A 21214-nucleotide genomic window follows, 5' to 3' on the forward strand; every position below is an offset into this window, starting at 1 on the left:
CCCCTACCCCAGAGAAAGAAAAAAAACCACCACCAAATCAGATTATATTTGATTCTACTGTGTTTGATATAGTTTTTCAATAGTTGGGTTGAAAATGAATAGTCTTACTCCATGTAATCAGGAAAATGAAAGTGTGGAAAGGAGGACACAGAGGTTAAAAATCTTGAAAAGAAATTACTCGGTTCTCTGTCTGTGGTTTCCCCTCATGTGAATAAGGAAGAGGAACATTTCCATACCCACCTCACAAAGGGACTTGTGAGAGTTAATTCAGCTCTCTGCAGAAAGTGCCTTGAGATCCACAGATGGAACTTGCTGTAGCAGCGATGCATTACTAAATAATGAGGTACGATCGTATGTGAACAAAACACACTCATATATTGCTCCATATGTTTTATAACATTAAGCCCTGTGTTGTTTTCCAACAGACAGATACATTCCAACCTGGAGAGGATCAAACACATCCCAGAATATTTTGTCTTTTTATTTCTGAGGTGAGGAGATAGTTCCAACAACAGTGTTGTCTTTTTTGGGGTATTGAAACCAAAATAGGATTAGTTTGGTGGTTTGTTTTTTTTTTTTTAAGAAAAAGGGAGGGGGGAAGGAAAGGTTTCACACAGCATGTGCCAAAGGAACGTAACTTCTCCGGGGACATCTGTCCCTGAACAACAGAGGAGACCTTGGGTTTTATATCTCAACTGAAAAGATAAATGTGGAAACGCGCCTCCCCCACTGTCCCAGTGCAGTTTCATGTATGGACTTGGAGAGATCCCTTAGAAGAAATATTAATTTAAGCTTTGGTTCTGCCACTGGAGTCTCCTTTTGCCTATCTCCAGCTCTCAGTGGATTCGCACCAACTACGCAAGCTCCAATATAGAGTCCTATAATTGTTGCAAGCACAATAGATAGAGGCTTGTGCTTTTGGGGGCTGGAATTTGGGGAAAGTTCTTCCTAAAATGGGGAGTGAGGAAAACAACTGGAGCAATTTTATTTGCCTTCGCAATGCCAGTTTGTATGCCATGACTGTAAGAAAAAGAAGCATTTGGCTGCCTGAGGAATATGGGGACTTTAGATTCTTATTGAATACTTTTGGCAATTGTACCAAAATGTCATGGTTTTACTGGGTTTTGATCACTATTTTTAACTCTTCTATTCATATATTCCAAAAGGAACTGAATGCTGATGGAAAGACAGCAAGCAGAATACCACTAATTCAAAACCAGGACTTCCCTCCTCCTCCTCCAATTATGTTTCAGCATCTTTCAAAATCCACATTTTACCCCAAAACTACACATGGGATGTTAGGTCATATGAAAAAGATCAAAGGGGATGAAGGAGAACAGGAATTATGCCAAAGCTGTACTGTTACTTCTGAATTACCTATGAAACATAGGAGAGAAAAATACAGATTTCATGAGGTTTTAGTGTATTTTGCCCCTCAACAGTGAGATGCAACACATCTTTTCAATCACCTTACCTGCCAGATATTCGTGAAGTGAAAACACAACTAAAGAAAAAATTTGAAGGCAAATTTTGATCAATCTGTGTGTGAGGTGCTCCATGACCCACCAACCCTCTTCCCAAGATGGTGTTCTCCCCCCATCCCAGCCCCAGGAAGAACCCAGCCCCAACCACTCCATCCTCTCCTCAAGGGGAACCAGGTGCTCTAAAAGCAAGGGGACACCCTGGGGGCAAGGGGAGAAAGGGGTGATCAAATGAGACAAACACACTTTAAATAACTGATTTACAGATTCACCATTTACTGGATTCCTTGCGAATAACCAAGTATATTCTTTGCAAGTTCAGACATGATACAAGCACACATGCACAGGAAAACCAAAGTCCACCAATTATTTTTTGATCCTTTCCACTTTTTGTCCCTTCCGGAGAAGCTGGAATCCAGGTGAGTCTCGGACTTTATCCAGAAATGAGTTCATACACTGACAAAGAACTCTTCCCAGTCCTCAGGTCCTGAATGTCTGATGCTTCACAGCATTTCTTGCATAACTCATCTTAGAAGTGGATTTAGCAGCAGGGCAGTCAAGTGAGAAATATGTAATGGCCTGTGATCACCAGACACAGCTTCCAGGGAACAGAAGGCATCGGTTCAGCTTCTTGCAGTAGCCAGAGGGAGCTGTTTGGAGCCTTCTCTCAGGAGCTGACTTAGCTTATCCTCCTCTTTGCCATGTAGGACATCAACGGGTGCCCCTTCTGTCCCGTCTTCCAAAGGTATACAACAGCAAATAGCACCAAGTTTCAGTCAGTGTGTTGGCTGTTTGACATGAGTAGCTGTGGTCTGAGAGTCAGCAGCAAGAAATAAATTCTGCCAGAGCTAATCTACTCCTTGTTTCTCAGAAGCCCAAGCCATCCTTCAACGGTTGCTGCTGGAGAATACCCCTCACTTAAAGAACAGCATGAAAAGCAGATATTGCACAGCAAAGCCTATGTTCACCCTTGCATGCTCACCACCCGCCCTCAAAGAACATACAATTTATATCCAGTGTATCATCAGCCCACTGTTAAGACACTGCTATAGGTGGAGCTCTGTGAGCATGACACTATCGATCATGGATACAAGGGCCAGCAAATAAATGATTCTGTAAGTGTCAGACATTTCAGTCCAGGAGAGTAGAGATTCATTGACTACAGTGTGGGAAGAGCTGTTAAATAAAAACAACTGTAGTAGTCTCAGCCTTCCACAGTCACTTTGACTACCATGTAAATCAGAGACTCATCTTTCATCTTGAAAAATATCCTTTTTTTTAATTGGTTGTAATGCCCTCGTATATCAAATACAGTTGCCAGAGCATTGGGTGAATGACACCAAAACAAAAGAGAAAAAAATGCATGACTTGCTCACAGAAGTAACATATTCTTTCATAACTACATCTAGGGGTACACGAGAGGGTCCCCTGGCATATCGGTAACCTTATTCACAACCTGGAAAGTTCTATAGAGGAAGACTCTATACTATAAAGTACAGCAGCCCTGTAAACTGGGAGACATGAATTATTGCTTTGCTAATGATGTGCCGTGCTTCCTTGGGCAAATTGCTTTTAGGTGCCTTTTGCCCTCGTATTCCCTCCACCTACCTTGTATAAATTAGTCTCCATCTCTTTTGAGCACGGAGAAGACTCACTCCCTGTACTAGGGACACTGCTATCTTAGGCTCTGCGCGATTTCAGGGTGAGCCCTGAAGTTCTACATTACGTGCGTAACAAATAATTGCAAACCATAGCATCTTACCCCGCAGCATTACTTGTCTGGGTAGTCCATGGAGTCGATATGCACCATAACTGTAACGGGAGTAAAGTTCAGCTTGGGCCCAGAGTAAAAGGAAGAACTAGTGCTGTACCTGAAAGACTGATGCACATCCCTTTCCATTATTTAAAGGGTGAGCTGCATGCTGACATTTTACTTTTAAAACAGGAGATGTTTAACTGACTGGCAAAGTCAAATTTTCAGACGTTCCTTTGTTTGGCAGAGGAAAAAGTAACCTTGGATATATCAAAATATAAAGGCAGTAAATTACAGTTTGTAAATGCATCACATGAACTTGTGCATACATCTAGATCAAAGGAGTATAATGAGATATTCTGAATAATACAACGAGATATTCTGAGTAATATTTGATGCACCTAATTACTGAGAACATGCCTAACAGAGTTTTCCAGTAGCAGTATCAATGCCCTGCAGGTACTTGTCCATGCAGCCTGTTCCCCTGTATAGGATCTGTAGATTGCCAACCTGGATTGCGCTCGTGAACATCTACAGCCACTGATTCCAGCTAAAAAGCTCATGCATCTAGAGGAAGAAGCGTTTGCATGGCATGATAGTTATAGCCATCCTACTGAAGACCTAAACCAACTCCACTGATGAGAATGGAGCTCTTCCCAGCTTGCACCACTGGCAAATGAGAGAACGCTTTGGCCTTGAAACCAGAGCCCACATTAAACCAGAGGTCCCAGACCTCTCCCACGCATTTCTCAATGTCGAGAAAAACTGAAAACAGGCAACCTAGGTCCCCAATTAACTCTATAAAAAGATCGCGGACTCCAGCATTCATTCACCAACTCCACGTCCAAGTGAGTCAGCCCCATCACAAGCAACCCAAGAACGGCTCCTAGCTGATCATTTAATCTTTTTAATGGATCACTTATAATAGATCTGGCTTTTCTGAAGCTATAATCTTTTTCTCTATTATTGACTAATATTGAAAATTCCAGTTGTACATATTCACTTCCTCTAAATACCTAATCACCTTATGCAGAAAATACTATCTTGAAAAACAGCCCAATTAAACGTGCAACTGTTTGTAACCTTTTGTGTTATTGTATCAGGCGGTGAAGCAATAGCAACATTGGAAAATACAGGATCTTTGGGAAATGTAGCATATTATTAGATTTGATGAGATCCATTTTCTTGATGGCTTCTGAAAGATCTTTGTGCTAATTAGCTAAGAATACCACCGAATTATTTAATTATCTCTACTTTTGTGCAATAAAATATGTTGTCATATCACACACTCTATCTTGCTGTTGCTGTTCATACTTAATGATGCCTTTATAGTTAGAGATTTCCTTTGTTCTCCCTCTGTAAGTGGTTTTTGGTGGTGCGGGAGAAGGGGGGGAAGTAGAGAGGGAAGGCAAAGGAAAAATACCAGTTTTAAAATAAATTTTTATGTGTGGGAAAATCTTTACACGTGTTTAGCTCCAGTTCCCTATGCAATATGCGAAACATGTTTCAATGCTACAGCAGACCCATATAGTTATTGCTAACGCAACAAGGAATGCTTTCCAGGGGAAGAGGAAAGAAACTATTGCTTCAAAAAATTTTAAATCAGCAAGGAATGTTTTTAACAAGAAAGAGGTAAATTATGATAATTACTCTGACTGGTAGGGTCCTTAAGCATTACTAATTAGCATTTATTGCTGGGATTATTGAAACAATGTGTGTGTTCCCAAGAGTGAAGAAGGACTGGGATGCTCTTTCCTTCCGAGCCCTGGGAAAAAGGCAGGGCAGCAAGAATGCGGTACAGTTGGCGGAGAGGCTCTTCTTCCAAGCACCGCGAGCAGCAGCCCTGTGCGGAGCTGCACAGACAGACGGGGAAACCTGTACCTTTTGTAAGCCCACGTTCTGAACTTCTTAACCGTACGTCTGCATTCCACCTTACTCACAGGAAAGTGAACAAAATTAGAGCAGCAGCAAAGGAAAGCGGCCATTAAAATAGTCAAAATCCTCTGGCAATGGTTAGGGACGCAGATTAACATTTATCTTATACTGTGGGTAGTACCGTGCCTTCTATTATTATGGAGGTTGTGCGCAGAAGTACTATGAATAAACATTTCATCACTTTAAAGTACTGAAGTATGGCCAAAGACGTCATCACAGAGACATTAAAGAGTTAACAAATTCAACAAAACAGAGGTATGTTATGCCATTTTCAACTAGCATTTTGACTGGGTTGATACGACTTTGTCTGTGAAAAGGCTGCAACCAGATTTCAACCTAAGCCACATTTTAATATCAAGGATTTATAATGTGAATGAAGCTTTGAATTAGAAATCGATTAGAAATTAATCAATCATCTAATCAGCGCTAGCCACTACATAGTATCTCAACTATAATTTGGCATCTGGCCCAATAAATCCTTAAGTGCTTTGGAAATGATTCAGGAGAGAAAGACAGTAAAAGTATTCTCCATTTTTTGAGCTGCAGTACCATGCAACTTTTGGTACTGTTAAAACCCTTGACATAAAAGAGCAACAATGGAAAACTGCAGAATGCCTTGGACCTTTTTTACCTTTGACTGCCACCAAACCCCACGCCTTTCAACTTGGGAAAGCAAGTTCCAACTAAGCTACGGCGAGGTCAAAGTCACAGGGCTGAATGCTACAGTTGCTGCTCGGCCAAGAACTCCTAGACGCCGGAGTTTTGCAAAATTTGCGTTTGATTTTTTTTAAAAGTGGTATTAAAAAAGAAAATATGCCTCGCTTTGTTTCTTTCCCCTTTTCAATTATTTGCATCACATATTGCACAGAATACTTGGGAATGTGTTGTATTAAATGTCGTGATAGCATACGAGGTACACTTTTAATTGAAACTAGTCCCAGTCTGGCATTTCTTTTGGTGCTGAATAAGATCTTCAGTCCTTACTAAGCCTGACTTACTCGTTCTATTTGTTAATTAAATTAATGCCCAACATTTCTTTCCTCTGCCCTTTTCCTTTTAAGAGAAAAAAATTGTCTTTTTGTCCACAGCTTCCTTTTATTCCAGTGAAAATATACAACTATAGGGACTGAAGAAATTCTCATCCGAGGAACTATGTAGCGCTAAGACAGGAAAGCCGTATAGCTCTACGGATAAAGCAAAAATAAAACCAAAACGCACTATCCCTTCTTTTGTCTGCAGAAGGTAAAAACCGTTGCAGGAGTAGTTCTGGACTGATTACAAAGAAATGATTCCAACTGGATATTTATAGTGCAATTAAGTTTCAATAAGGCTGACATTTCTGCAGCTCGCAGGCACAGGTCTGGCCGCGGAGCCCCGCACGCCCTGGGCGCTGCGGGACGGAGCTGGTGCGGGGGGGGGCGAGGCAATGCGCTCTGCTCCGGCCGCTGCTCCCTCTCCTCTTCTTGCAGAGCCTCGCCTCGCCACTGCAAAAGGAGCCGGGGAGGGGGGGGGCAGTTTTTGGTCTTCCTCCTTATTTTAATTCCCGCCGACTGTTTTTCCTTCTTTCCCCCTTTTATTTCACCCGCTGGCCGCGCACCCGCCAGGCCCGGGCTCCCCCCAGCCGCGCTGTCCCTTTAAAGCGACAGCCCCTCTAATTGATGTGTCTGGGCCGGTCTAGACGGGCAGGGATTGAACCCGCTCCCAATTATGTTCTTCACTGCGCCGGAGCGCAGCGCTGCGCGCCCGGCGGGGAGGGGAGCGGGCCCTGCCCCCGCAGCCGCAGGACCCGCCGCCGCCCCCCCCGGCCATTGTTTTGCCGCAGCCCCGCGCAACTCCCCACCCCCCCCCCCCGCGCTCCGCACCGCTCCGCGCAGCGCGGAGACAATAGCGGTCGTGCAGCCCGCGGGGGGGGGGGGGGGGAGGGGGGGGCGCGGCCGCGCTGGGCTCTGCGGGGCCCCCCCCGGGCTCTGCGGGGCCCCCCCGATAAACCCTCCCCTTGAGAAGCGCGGTGCGGTGCGGTGCGGTGCCAGCCGCCGTGGGAGCGGGGGGATGCCAGGGGGAAAGGGAGCCCAGGCGCGCAGCAAGCCCCGGGCAGACAAAAGCGCTCGCCCCTGCCCTTCTCGGGGGGAAACCGCGAGGAAAAGCGGCTTCAGAGGGGGAAAAACCCCCTTTCTGCCTCGCTCCGAGGCGGAGGTAAGAGGTGGACAAAGGTGGCTGGGTTCTAGCCTATTCCCATGCCTACTGCCCAACAGGTAACAGAAAATTAACGCTACTCACTCCGCAATGAGAGGGCGTTTGGAATAATACACAAATGCATTTTTTTTTCATGGAGGTAAAATAGTCAATGAAATTACAGTGTCAATAAAAAGAAGCTAAAAAAAAAAAAAATGCAAACAAGCAGCCTCTTCCAGTTCGATAACTATTAAACAACGGGAACCATCAAACACATCCTACGCTGTTAAACACCAAAATGTTACACCATCGATTAGTTTTTGGTGCAGTGTGTTTTAAGTCAAAGCATTTGCAATCAAATATCAAACAGTAATTCGGTGCCATAACAAGGTACAGTAACTTCATTATAAATTGCCTCGCAGAACAGAGATAAGAAATACAGTTCCAACCATAATTAATTTTACAGCAATATAAAAATCTAATAAAGAAAAACAGCAGCAGGAAACATTCGTAACATTTCTGATTCGTCATTTACATATAATTTTGACTGGAAAAGCAGGAAAGTTTGAAGTTCTAGAAAAGGACTAAAACAAAACTGCAGCAGCATTTGCTCAGCATTTCTTTTTAGCAGTTTCCAACCATTGGTACATGCAACCAGTTTATTCTTTATTTTCGACCTAACGATCCATAAGAGCCAACACATCTCCTGGCTTTTTCACTTTTTTTTTTTCCCTTTTTTTTCCTTGTGCGTGTGTGTGCGTGCGTGTCCATAGAGCACATTTCTAAGATTAATCGTTCAGTTTTAAACTTGGAAGCATGAGGCATGCTGGGATCTCAGCTGAGGTCAAGCACCAATGTACCGAGCTGTTACTGTTACGCTCTCAGGGTACTCTGTGCTGCTCTCAAGAAGGGGGGGAAGAGAGAGGGATGCTATGTGCAGTGGCCTGCAGCAAGGCAAACCTCTCTCTCAATGCGAAAACACAGGCACGTCTATTAATATACCTACATATGTAACTATACATACATATCTAGGGGTTTATTTACCTACATACATATTCATACACACGTATCATCCGGATGTGCGTCTATACACACACCTCAATAACTATATTTACATGCGTCCATATCGCGTGTATCTTATCTGCACATGCATATATAATAATCACTATATGTGTACACACATACACCCCCATATCTGTATCAGCTGTAAATTTATCTCTTGAATACACACACAGAAAAAAATACCTCTGTCAGACCAACGTGAGTTTTAATTTGAGATTTTTACAGTAAATGGCCATAACCACCGCCCTACTATTAGCCGATCGACCCTAAGGAGGAGAGAGACACTTTTTTCCCTTAAAAGGTCTACTAAACGCTATTTAGTGTGTGTGTGTATACGTCTATATATATACACACGCGCGCACACACGTATACATATAATAGGGTAGATTTATAAAATAAAATAAAGATGTCAAAGCACAACTCACAGCTCCCAAGAGCCTAACCCGTGGATTTAAAAGCTAAACATCACAAGTTAGGGTCTCAGGGATTGAGAGGGGCGCAACAAACTATTTCTTGCAAAAACCAGGGATCAAAAATAAAAGATAAAAAGGCGAAAGAGGAAAAGAATAGCAGGCAAGTTCAATTCATGGCTCAAGATTACAAAACAGGACACACAGGTGGAAGGAAAGAGCTTCTCTAAGGACCCTCTGTTGAGAGAATACATTCCATTTTTAATCGTTTATACAAAAATGACAAGGCGCGGCAGGTTCCTTACAGCTTCCAGCAAGGTCGCTTGCGACAAACGCATGAAAAGTCTCCGCGTTTAAGTAACGAGGAGGGAGAAAGGAAGGGAAGTTTGGGGCAGTGACGGAATTATTTTCATTGTTTCAACGAAAAGGAATGCAGAAATAAGAGCAGGAATATGCAGGCTCTCCCTCCGGCCGCCTGGCACAAAGCATGCAGCAGCATAAAGGCGCTGCCTCCCCGCCCCCTCCGCCAGCCCCGCGGCCGGCGGGGATGGAGGAAAAAAACCCCGGTTGCCAGAAAATCAGGTAGAAACTCACCATTCGGAAGCGGGGGAGGCTCCGATCCTCAGCGCCCAGAGCAGGGGGGAAAAGCCCGGCGGCGGGGAGGCGGCGGGGGGGCGGGCGGCCCCCGGCGGGCGCGGGGCAGGGGCCGGGGCCGTGCCCGGAGCAGGCTGGGTGCCCGCCGGGTTTTGACACCCGAGCGAGCGCGGGCGAGCGAGCGAGTGCGAGCGTGCGGTGTGCGCAAGCCGGGGGAGGGAGGCGAGGGTGGGTGTGTGCAGCTGGGCAAGCCGCTTGCATTTTTAAAACATCTCTCTCTCTCTCTTTTTTTTTTTTTTTTTAAGGGAATATATCAAGGAAAAGGAAAGGGGGAAAAGGAAAAGGAACCGAATTCCTCCGCAGCTCCTCGCCCGCCGCCCTCCTCCCTCCAACGCTGCTGCCGCTGCTATTATTATTATTGTTATTCCCGAGAGCCGGGCTGGGGGCTGCAAGCCGCGGCCCGCTCCCGACTCCCGCGCCGGCCGGGGCCAGCCCGCTGCCAGCGCCAGCCCCGGACTGTCAGCGCGGAGGGCGGGCGCGGGCAGCGCCGCCGCAGCCCCGGCCACCCGCCCCTGCCAGCCCGGGCCGGGGCTTCAAAGGAAAACCTGGAGAAAAACCCGCTTCCCCGGGAGAGGAGGCTCCCCCCGAGCTCCGCGCACGCACACGTACACACGCACACAAAAGGGACTCCATCCTGCACCGACTCCTCTCCGAGCACCTTGTGCAACCCCAGCCAATGGAAATTTACGCCGGCCATAACCCGGAGCAGGATTTCGTCCCCAGCTTGCCACCTCCTTCTCCGCTCTTCTCCCCTTCCCTCCCTCCCTTTCCTCCCTCTTTGCCCCCCCCCCCCCCCCCCCAAATAAATAATATGGATCTGCACCCTCCACCCATCTCTGGAACCGCTTTAGGCCCAGCGGCGTAAGCGGGGAGAAGCCGAAACGTACCGGAGGGCCCGAGTTTAAAAATGCAAAATATCCGCCGCTCCGCGCCCGGCGCTGCCGAAAGCAGGTCCCGTCCGCCCCCCCCGCCCCGCACGGAGGGCCAGCGCGGCCCCGGCGCTCCCCGGCAGCGCACGGCCGGGGGCAGCGGTAACAGGCACCATTACGGCATCATCATCATTCACTCCGTCCTTTTCTCACCTCAGGAGTCTGAGCCCATTCACCAAAGTCCTTCCTCGTCCAGGATCTCAAATCTTTTCTTTTTTTTTTTTTTTTCCTCCTTCTGGATCAGCCAGTCCCGACATCATTAAACTATAGTCCTCCTCTTCCTCCTCCTTCCTTCTCCCCCTCTCTCTCTCCCCCTCTCTCTTTTTTTTTTTTTATTTCAAAAAGGGGGAGTGGGGGGGTTGCTGGGGGGGGAGTAGACATAGCTGCATGAAGTGGCTGCCTTTTAGAAAGCACATTTAATCTTTACTGGCTCCCCTAGGCTTCGATGAAGTAGAAGGGAAAGGAGAGGAGAGGGGGAAAGAAAAAATACAGGCAAGGGAGGCTGTTGAGGGACAGCAAGCATCAGGCTCAAATCAACGACCAGATGAAAATGTACTAGACCACACTGCCCCCTCTCTTCCTCTCGCTCTGTCTCCGTCTCTCTCACACACTCTCACTCCTGGAAAGCTTCAGTGTCTGGTTACAGACTCTTTTGGATCCTTCCCCCCCTCCCCACCCTCGCCCTTTGCCAACTATCCTAGAGATTCCTTGCATGCCTACTTAAATCTTTAACAGAATAAGGACTCGGCCCCCCCCGCCGCCAGCCCCGCGCGCACCAGCCCCACTCACCCCTCCCCAGTAATCTCTTAAGCTCCCGGGAGAAACCCGTCGCCGCGGCCGCCGGCGCATCCCCGGCGCGGCTGCCGCGTCCCCGCCGCCGGGCAGCCCCTGCCCGCGGCACCGGCCCCGGGACCCGCCCGGGCAGCCGGGCACCCGCTCCCGCCCCACGCCGCCTTCCCCAGGGGGTGGCAGGGGGCTGGGAGGGAAGGAGGGGGGGGAAGTGGTGGGACTGCAGCCCTCCGCCTAGCATCCCTCTGGCTGGATCTGGATTTTAAAACAATAAAATCCACCGCTGCTATCTCGGTTTCCCCCCCGCTCCCCCCCTCCGCCACACTGCAGCCCGCAGCCGCCCGTGGAAATCGCACGCCCCACGTCCGCATTGAGGCAGGCAGACTGCCTGGCTCATGCCCGTGATGACTTTAGAGCTGACAATCTCCTCTCCTCGACGACCCCCCCCCCGCCCGCCCTCCCCACCCACCCCTCTGCTCAATGGCAATACCGCTGCCTCTCACACCAGACTATATTTGCAATATGTGCTAATTTACCAGCTATATGCCCTTGGATTTTAAAATGAACTCATCAGTCAATGTTTCTAGGACCGATGCTCCCTCTCTCCCTCACACACACCCTCCGCTGCAGACATGTTACTCATTCTCCAAGCATTTCCTCTCCGAATGTCCGTCAGACGCATATACACTTCATTGATCAAACCAAATCCCTTGATAACAATAAATAATAATACAGACAGTTAACATCAGCGGGGAGCGGAGCGGGGGGAGAGACAAAGATGACGACTAAATCTGCATTGTGCTTTATGAGGCTGATCCCTGCGTCTTCCAGAGATGCGCTACACAATGCGGAGCGCAGGTATGGCCCCGAAGGCAGAGCACCCACCCAGACATGGGGGGCCTTACCTGAGCCCCCCCCCGTTTGCCCGGGCAGTGGGGCTGTTAATGCCTAATACCTGACTCCGCACAGGCTTCAAAGGTGCTTGTGGGAAGAGAAAGTGCTACTGGCTGTAAAGGAGAGGGAGCACCTAACGCGGAATACAGAAATAAAGAAAGAAGGGGGTTTCTTTGTTACGCTGTGCGCTGCACAGGTGCTTAGGGCTTAAAGGTATCTGGGCATCCAAAGATCCCGATGGGCACATAGTGGGATTTTCAGAAACACCTTCTTAGCTCCCACTGAAATCTGTTTTCCTTTGTATTAAAGACAGAGAGCACCTATGCAAGAAACCAGGTTAGGAAGACGGTCTGTTAGATATCCCTCTGTTACACGTGCGAGAATTTCAAGGGCTTTAGGGCTTCTGTGGCTTTATTTCCTAGTTTTCGGGGGCTAAAATGGGGGAGGCAGGAGAAGCTACCTCTTGGGATTTTGGCTAGTTAGACGTCTTGTGTGGGTCTGGCAAAGAGAAAGCGACTGCAGTGTAAGTGTTCGGGAAGTTGGGGAGGGTGGGGCTATCTAGAAATCTTTGACTCACTGGGGTAACTCCCTGAACACAGGAATTAAATTATTACTCAAAGCAAGCTACATTTTATGAGCAGCAGCCTTAGAATGAAATTCTGCATGCATACAGAGTTTGAAACAACTAAAATAAACATATGGAAATAAATATACAATACATAATTAAATTATTGGGTGCAATGCAGAAGTCCCTGGGTGACAGAGGAGGTGGGATTATGCAGTGAAGTCAGTCCAGGAATCCATAGATACAAATTTTCTTATTTATACCGACATAATCCTGATTGACATCAGCCCAGATAGGGGAAGAATCAAACCCTGTGTACTGAAGGATCTAATCTTTGGGAAAAGTAGACTGGATTAGAGAGACTCTATCTGCCAACCATCCTTTCACTCCCCTTACAGATTCCCTCACCATCACAGCAGTGTGCGAGGTTTTGCCACCACACAGAACAATTCACATCCATTGTCGTTTTCGTGTTCCATTATCTTCCTTCCAAAAAAATGTTTGATTTTTTTTTTAAAGTTTTGCTGCAAACACATAATTTCTTTATACAATTTAACCAAGTCTTTGGAGGATACTTATTTCAAGCAGTTAACACCTGACCCCAATTTTTGTGGGTAATTAGTGAGCTAGATAACCACACAAAGTGGGTAATTATTTAGTACCCAAGGGTACTGTACAAGAGGGTAGAGGCTGGCAATGTTAACAAAAGCACATCTCTAATTATTGTATCTATACTGGTGATGTTTTAAGAATAGTTACTCCATCTAATGATCCATGATAAACCAGTAAACTATTTTGCTTCCCTTAGCACATATGCGTGGTCTAACAGTGTGTGAGGGCAAAGCCAACTGAAGCCCCAACTTTGGGATATGCACAGGCCCCAAGAGAAGCGAGAGGCATCCACCTGGAGAAGGGAGTAAGACTGGAAGTGTCTGCTCTAGAACAGCAGCGGCTGAGCCTAATAGCCATCCCTAATAGCTAACAGGTTGGTTGAGATGACTTGAAAAGCCATGTAGGAAGAAGCTTGTAGAGTGTACCTCAGGGTCTACTTCTTGCTTAGGTAATGTGGCCAGCCTGATGGGTCTTTGTATGCAACAATAACCCTAACCATGTTTTAACCGAGTTCAGTCTTGCTTACTGAAAATCACTTGGAAAACTGTACAAATGAGGCGTTTTGTGTTTGTGGAAGGTCAGGGCCAAAATACAAGAGAGTGGCACTGGGGGGAAGAAAAAAAAAAAAGTATTTGATGAATTTCAACTATCTGCCACCTCCAATATTTACGCTGCAAAACTCACATTTCTCCCATGGAAAATATTACATCCTCAGTAGATTTTTTTTTTTTTTTTCACAAATTTAAGAAGAAGGAAGAGATGGGAAGTATTTTGAAATAGAAACTAAACAAGAAAGATTTAACTACCAAAAAACATTTTTGATCATCAGAACCGTGTGAAAAGAAGCGTTATGCTGGAAACAGATCCATAAGCTTAAACACAGCGGTCACTATCCACTGACCACTATTTGCAGCATTACACACACACACTTAAGGACATCTTCAAACCAAGACATTACGCTCAAGGGAAAAGCACTTTCCTTTTTTAATTGCTTTTATGAATCATCACTAACATCCGGACACTTCATTTACTAGAGTCCAGTAACCTTGTTTTTCAAAGACTCAAATTCCAAAACCTAAGGGCCTCCAGGCTGGCGCAAAAAAATAGAGGCGTCATTCTCTTTTGATCATAGCCGTGCATTTAACTTAGCTTGCTGCTTTGGGATCATTCAAGCCAGGCACTACAGAAGAAAACACAAACGGCAACATCACCTGGCACTGTGACCACCGGGAATCTGAAATTTAAACAAAGTTTGAGGGGTTTCCGCAACTCCTCGTATTTCTCTTCTGTTCTTTTTTTTTGCATGAAATAAGCACAGCTGAAAGAGGCCTGAAAATTGTTCTAATATTTAAAAAGGGGCCAAGACTCTGCAGTCCATTTAGTCCTGCGCATGCCTGTTCGTATTACCAGTGTGAACAGGTTAAGAAGGAAAAAAAACCCCAAATGCCAGAATTGGGGATAAGGTCAGAGCAGCTGTGAGGTAGACACTTGTCCACTCTGAACAGCACCAGAAGACCAAAGCTTCTTTCACGTGTTACATGCCATTTAACAATCCAGCAACTTAATTTGGCTACTACCATGCTGAGGTGGGTATAAATAAATTGGTATCCCCTTCACTAATCCTCTCAGGGACCTGGTTTGCAGGAAAAGTTCTTGCAGAAATGGAGTGAGAGGAAGTTTGCAGAGAGAAGCTGGAAAACAGAAAGAAAGAACGAATTTAATCATGAACACAGGTTCAAAGAAGAGACCTTGGTAGGTGCACAGTTATAGCAGGAAGCAGAGTAAAGACAAACTATTACTATTTTTTCTGGACCATTTGGAGTTAGTGATTCAAAGAAGACACGCTCAGCCACTGAGGGTGCTTTAGGGACTTAGGCACTAATTACAAAACCTTAAGGCCTTTTTGACATAAGTCAGTAACTTCAATCTCGACAAACTATACAGAGATCATTTTGGAAATATCTTTAAAATAAACAGTTCCATCTCAGCTATATGGACAGCATCTATAATAATATACGAGAATAGTCTATGAATCAATAAAATGTCTTCAGTGGAGAAAAAAAAGTATTTACTAATACAAACAAAGAATTCTAACAATGTGAGGAAAGGTACAAATTCATGGTGTGGGGCACATCCATGGAAAGCAAAGTTGGGCAAAGGTGTAACGATTTAGGCATTACCAGAACAGCGCTCTATCAAGTGAGGAGTTTGACAACCAAAAGCTACTACTTTGAACCTCACTGTTTTGTATACCATTGTCCAATTCCACATCAAGTCAGCGATAAAATCATTTCACCTCTTCCTGCCTTGCTTCCCCATAACATAGAACCATCACAACAATGCTTACCATGTCCTTGGAGTGTTTTGAAGTCCTTGGAAGAAAGCTGCTATGTCCAGATTACTTTTGTTATCCTCATCTGATACCCTGTTAGTCAACAGAGAGGACGGAGCATGGTTGAAGATCATGTAAATTCCCTTTCATCACCAACAATTCCTTTTAACCTGACCCACCCACCAACTTTCATCTCCAAACCCAACAAGGCATGTGTTAGCAAATTACCTCACCCAAGCACTATCCTGACAGCAACACAGCTTAAAAAGGGGTGGTTGTATTTTTCTCTCCATCCCCCAATTCTGCTAACAGGTTTCTCAAAGATCTTCGAGCTCCAACTATATCAATCCCTGGATAATGGAGAACAATTAAAATACTAAGGTTAGAAAGCCATAAAAGAATTCTATCCCAAGGTGAGTAAAGCAAGCAAAGAGCAAAATGAGGCAGTTCTGTTCACCTCCTGGTGAACAGGACCTGGGGAAAGGCCCTGGAATTCTGCACCATTTGGTGCCCTTATCGAAAAGCAAGTTTGGGGAAATGGGAAGAGTTCAACCAAAGGTCAGTGGATGTAACAGAGGGATTTGAAAAGAAAGGTTACAGAGATTAATTCATTTGATATCAAAGAAAGAGCACGAGAAGTGGGAACGCAGTACCTAGAGTTATGTGCGGTTTGTCTACGGGGAGCTAACAATCTGCCCTTATCCGTGAGCTCTCCCATACAGACTGGATTTAGCCAAACTCTGAAACTCATGGTGAAACTTGAATTTATGTGGATGAAGTCACGCAAAAAAGTATTACATCTACTCTTGCATGATTTGCCATTTCCATATCACATAAAGCACCTGAAAACCTTCATATTTCACATGGTTTCAGGTCCACCAAAAGTTTCAAATAAGACTCGATTCACTTAAAACATGACAAAAGCTCCAAGAACCTCACTAGAATTTCAGATAAATTTAACCTGTTTTGAGCTGGTGACATAATTTCTTAAGATCTGAGGCTTCATACTGAAAGTCCAACAAATTTTGAAATATTTCAGTTATTAAACGATGGAACTATATTAATGTGTTAACCTACAAGGTTGCTACAAAGACTTTCTGTCTGGTCAATATTTAATGCTTTTTTAAAATTTATTTGAAATTTCAATAGAATCATTGCATGAAAAAGACAGCATCCCTCAAGCAACTCTCTCTTTTTTTTTTTTTTCTTGTGAAAAAGCCAGTAAAACAACACATGTTGAGGCTGTTCAAGTAGAATCTAAACTGCTGAACCTGCATTCAACTTCAGAAACATGCACAAAGTTTAGGGACACTTTGGGAATCTGACCTGGCAGGAAAAGTAGAAAATTAAATTAAAATTAGAAATCCACGAGACTAAGAGCAGAGCTAGAATGAATTGTATTTCAATAGGCAAGAAGTGCTAGGGTCACTCTGTAAAAGAGAGATTGCAATTCCGTGACTGGAGGGCAGAGCCTGCTGCCTGCAGCCCACAGATCTATTCCCATCTCCTCCATAAATTCACTGTGGACCCTCAGTCCTGCAGTCTATTTCCAATTCTCCCCTATATAAAAACAACACAAATAGGTAACGTAACTATTGGGCATAAGAAAGGAGTTGTGACTCTAAGCCATATTGTCTGTAAAGAGCCCTAAGTGATTATGGGGAACCTCAAAGCACAGTCATCCTTAAATATCCCCCAGTCCTTCTGTCAGGCTCTTAGCCCTTTTCACCAGCACTGACTTTCTTTTTAAAGAGAGGGTGGAATTATTTAAAAGATAAAACAAACAAAGAAGCGTTTTTCACATTTTCTAGTACTCCAGCTACAGCCTGCAGTTGACACCATTTGAAAAAAAAATTAAACAACACAGGAGGGCATAATTATCTCAAGAAAAAAATACTTGTCTCAGCCACTGCTTAAGAATTAAACCAAAAGATAGGACATCAAAATATTTTCTACAGCTGGTTGGTGGGCCCAAGCCACCGATCCCTGTGCAGGGAGAGGGCAAAAGCTGGCACAGAACCAGCCGGAGGAATCCCGAATCAGCAGTGATGACAGTGGCGAGAATTCAGAAGACCTGTTCCTATTCCCAGTCCTGCTGCTCGACGTGCTAAGTGGCTTGGGCAAGTCTCTCCATCTCTTTGTGTTTCCTCTTCTGCCTGCCTTATCTATTTAGACTGCAAGCTCCTGGGGACAGGGAGTCTCTTCTCACAGGGTATCTACAAGATGCCAAGCCGTTTAGGTATTGCTGTCAAAGAAATAACAGGCTTGGGCACTTTAACACAGGGAAGTCTGAAGGCAAGTCTAGTCGCCCTTACCTCTTGCTAAACCAGCCTCAGAGGTCTTAATATATAGCAACTCGTTTTCAGTTGCTTCACTGGTATTGAGAGTGTATTAAAAATTAGAAAGCCACGTATCAAGAGGCATGTGACAGACAGAATGAATGTCAGAATGCAAGGAAGAGGTGGCAACCTCTGAGGACTTACGTTTGGCCCATCCATCAGACCCTGCTCAGTCTCTGCGTGCCAGAAATAGCAGCGGGACGCAAGCGCAGCAGCCAGTCTCCCACTCCTGATGCCAGTCCGTACTTCTGCATCACTTAACATTGCAGTGCAGGCTCCAGTAGACCCTAAACTTAAATTTAGTTGTTTATACCATGCAAAAAGACAGCGTAACATTTTTGAGATACAAAATGAAGAAAACAAACAGAACAATCTGAATATGAGATGACTTAACTACTTCTGATAATAAATGACATCTTTAATTAGGATTTTTAAAGTGTAATAATAACCCTTTCAAGTTGATTTTGTTTGTATAAAAATAGTATTAGATTATAAATAGTGTCAGTTTTAACTCTGTACAGCTAATGAATGTACATGTCAGCATAAAGGTACTCCGTATGAAACATTTATTCATAGAGCTATACAGTATGCTCACTTGCAATTCTAACATGACACGCAACATGACTGTCTCTGAACAATTCACATATGACCAGTTCCTCTGTCTTTACAATACTCCTTATGAGGAACAAGGACCTCTATTTTATAGATGGTGAATAAAAACAAAGAAAAATAAGTGACTCATCCAAGATCCCATTGGGAGTTTGTAGCAGAATTTCAGGGTCTGCACCAACGGCTTAATAAAAAAACCAAAAAGAACTGTTCCACTATAATGGCAGAGGCTGTGCACAGTCTTCACCCCATTAATAATAAAACAAGACAGGCCCCATGAGCTGAATATGAACAAGAATCCCTCACACTGGAGACAATTTTAAAATTACAAAGCTAATTCACCTGGTGTCTCAGAGAAATCTGAACTCATGTTTCCCAGGAACAACAACTGCCAGTCACGACAGTAAACACCTATTCCCTGGGTGCCTGTGACCGCAGAGAACCACATCTCTGACCCTGGTGCACAGAGAAGCCCCTCCCAAACCAGCCTATACCTGGGATGATTCAGTAGCAGCACTCAATTCTTACAATTTGACCCGTAGAGGTGGCCTCGTGCTGCATGCGAGAACGGGCTGTCCATCTGGAACCAACTGCAGCAACAGGTCCCGACTCATTATTTGATCACTTTCCTGCTTAATTGCCATTTTTAATTACTTGCATGGTAACAACAAAAAGTTCAATCTAGCAAAGGAAATCCATTCTTTGAACAACTTCTGCCTTTTTTCTTAGATGCAAACTATTGCTATACAAGCCATTCTGGATTAATATGGGGCCCTCATGGGAAAGCCACTGCCTGTCTACTGATTTCATTTCCTACGTCTTCTCTTCTTCAACTGACAATTCAAGTCCCTAAAAAGTAAGGGCAAAAGATCCCTTATTTTATAGTTACAAGATGACAGTGTTTTTTCCCTTGCTATTTTCTTTCAGGAAGATATATTAGCACTACATTTGCTCCTCCATGCGGTGGGATTTCTTAAATAAAAACGTATGTTATATATATAAGGACTTGGAACCAGAGCTGCATTAGCCTATTAACTATCCACATTTGCTTCAGACTTGGCCAGCCACCTAGAAAACCTGCCAAGACCTTTCTGGCAGCCTTTTCCCAACAGTTCCAGGAAAACATGGAATATTCAAAGAATTTTAGGGCCTCCCGGCTTCGTTTGTCACCACTCTCCTTACCCACTTAAAACCAAATCACAGGCAAATTGCTCTAATGCCCTATTAAAGATTTAAAAATGGCCTTCTCCACAGTAGGGTATCTGAGGACAAATCTGCATTAATATATAATGCAAAGCCTGCGTTAATATGTAATGCAACGTGGTGCGAGGCAGACCAAGGGCTTCGCAACGAGCAAGGGAGCTGCTTTACAAACTTTTGAACTTCCCAAGTGAAATCTGTCCTGTTTGGAGTTTTTAAAGCTCCCTCAGATACCCAGGCAAAGGAGAGATTCATTTTGCACTCGTCGTTACTCTAGCAAATTACCGTTGAGGTATTAGGCCTGTCTCATACAAGAAGCAAACAAAAATGTGAACAGTTACGTCAGAATTTTCTGCCTCTGTGGGTCTCAAGGCACTGCTTGAGCAACGCTCTTAAAGATATGCTTGAATCCCATTGCCTAGAGCTTGTCTGTAAGCTAACTTACAGACTTCAAGATGACCAACTGACGTGATTCTATAACCGAGATTCAGAGTAGGATTCACTGAAACGGCAACTGGAAGCATTTTCTTTGCAACCTAAACCAGGATCTAACTGCTTTTAAAGCCGTGGCAGGACAAAGAGAAAAATCCTGCTGTCATTTGCATGAACTATTACTAACCGAGGGCAAAAATTGGTCCATCTCACTTGCACTGCTTCCCCCTGTTTTAAAATGCAGGAGAAGCATGCTTTAAATAATTTGAAGAGCCTTTTTTGTTACACCGAAAAAGCCTCCCTGTGATTTCAGATGTCAAGGAGTCTTTCTTAATTCCTAGCACTAATTTATGGATTAAACATTTAACCCTTGACTTCAATATGGATTGAGAGTCCCTTGTAACCGAGAGCTGACAGAACTGCCCCACTGCGCACCCCCACATCCCTGCACTCACACTCCACTGGACCATTTCCAGGCGCCCCTCAGAACCTCTTGACTCCGGTTTGGTGCAGGACTGACTCGCTGCACAGAGACTTGTCTGCTAGGCTTTCACCTTGCACCCTATTAGTCTAAAAAGTTATCACGCACTTCTCCTTGCTCCAGGTAACCTTTTCTGGCTCTTCAACTCATTAGTCACTCTTGGTTTGCAATTTGCTACTTCACAGGCACGTGACAAACTTATATACAAATATATATATGAAATGTTAGACAGCACCAAGACAGAATGTCTTATGAGATTCCCACCTCTCCTAAAATACATAGCAGTGAGCTGGCGTGCATACCTCCGAGAGGCTGTACGCACCTATTGTAATGAGATTGTGGATACGTATTTTGCAATTAAAAATTGCCCCTCTATTGGAACAGAAACAAAACAGAGCATCATAGAACCCCTCACACCAGCAATTCCACCAGCAGAGTATGGCTACCCTCCTCTTTTATTGAAGAAGGAAGAGACTACAGTCCTTTAATTCTGATGCAAAGTCCCGAGTAGTCACTTTATGAAATGCAGCCACCAACACAGGGCCCTGTGGATTTATCATATCAC

Source organism: Gavia stellata, chromosome 26, assembly GCF_030936135.1.
Source record: "Gavia stellata isolate bGavSte3 chromosome 26, bGavSte3.hap2, whole genome shotgun sequence".
In the NCBI taxonomy this organism is placed as follows: Eukaryota; Metazoa; Chordata; class Aves; order Gaviiformes; family Gaviidae; genus Gavia; species Gavia stellata.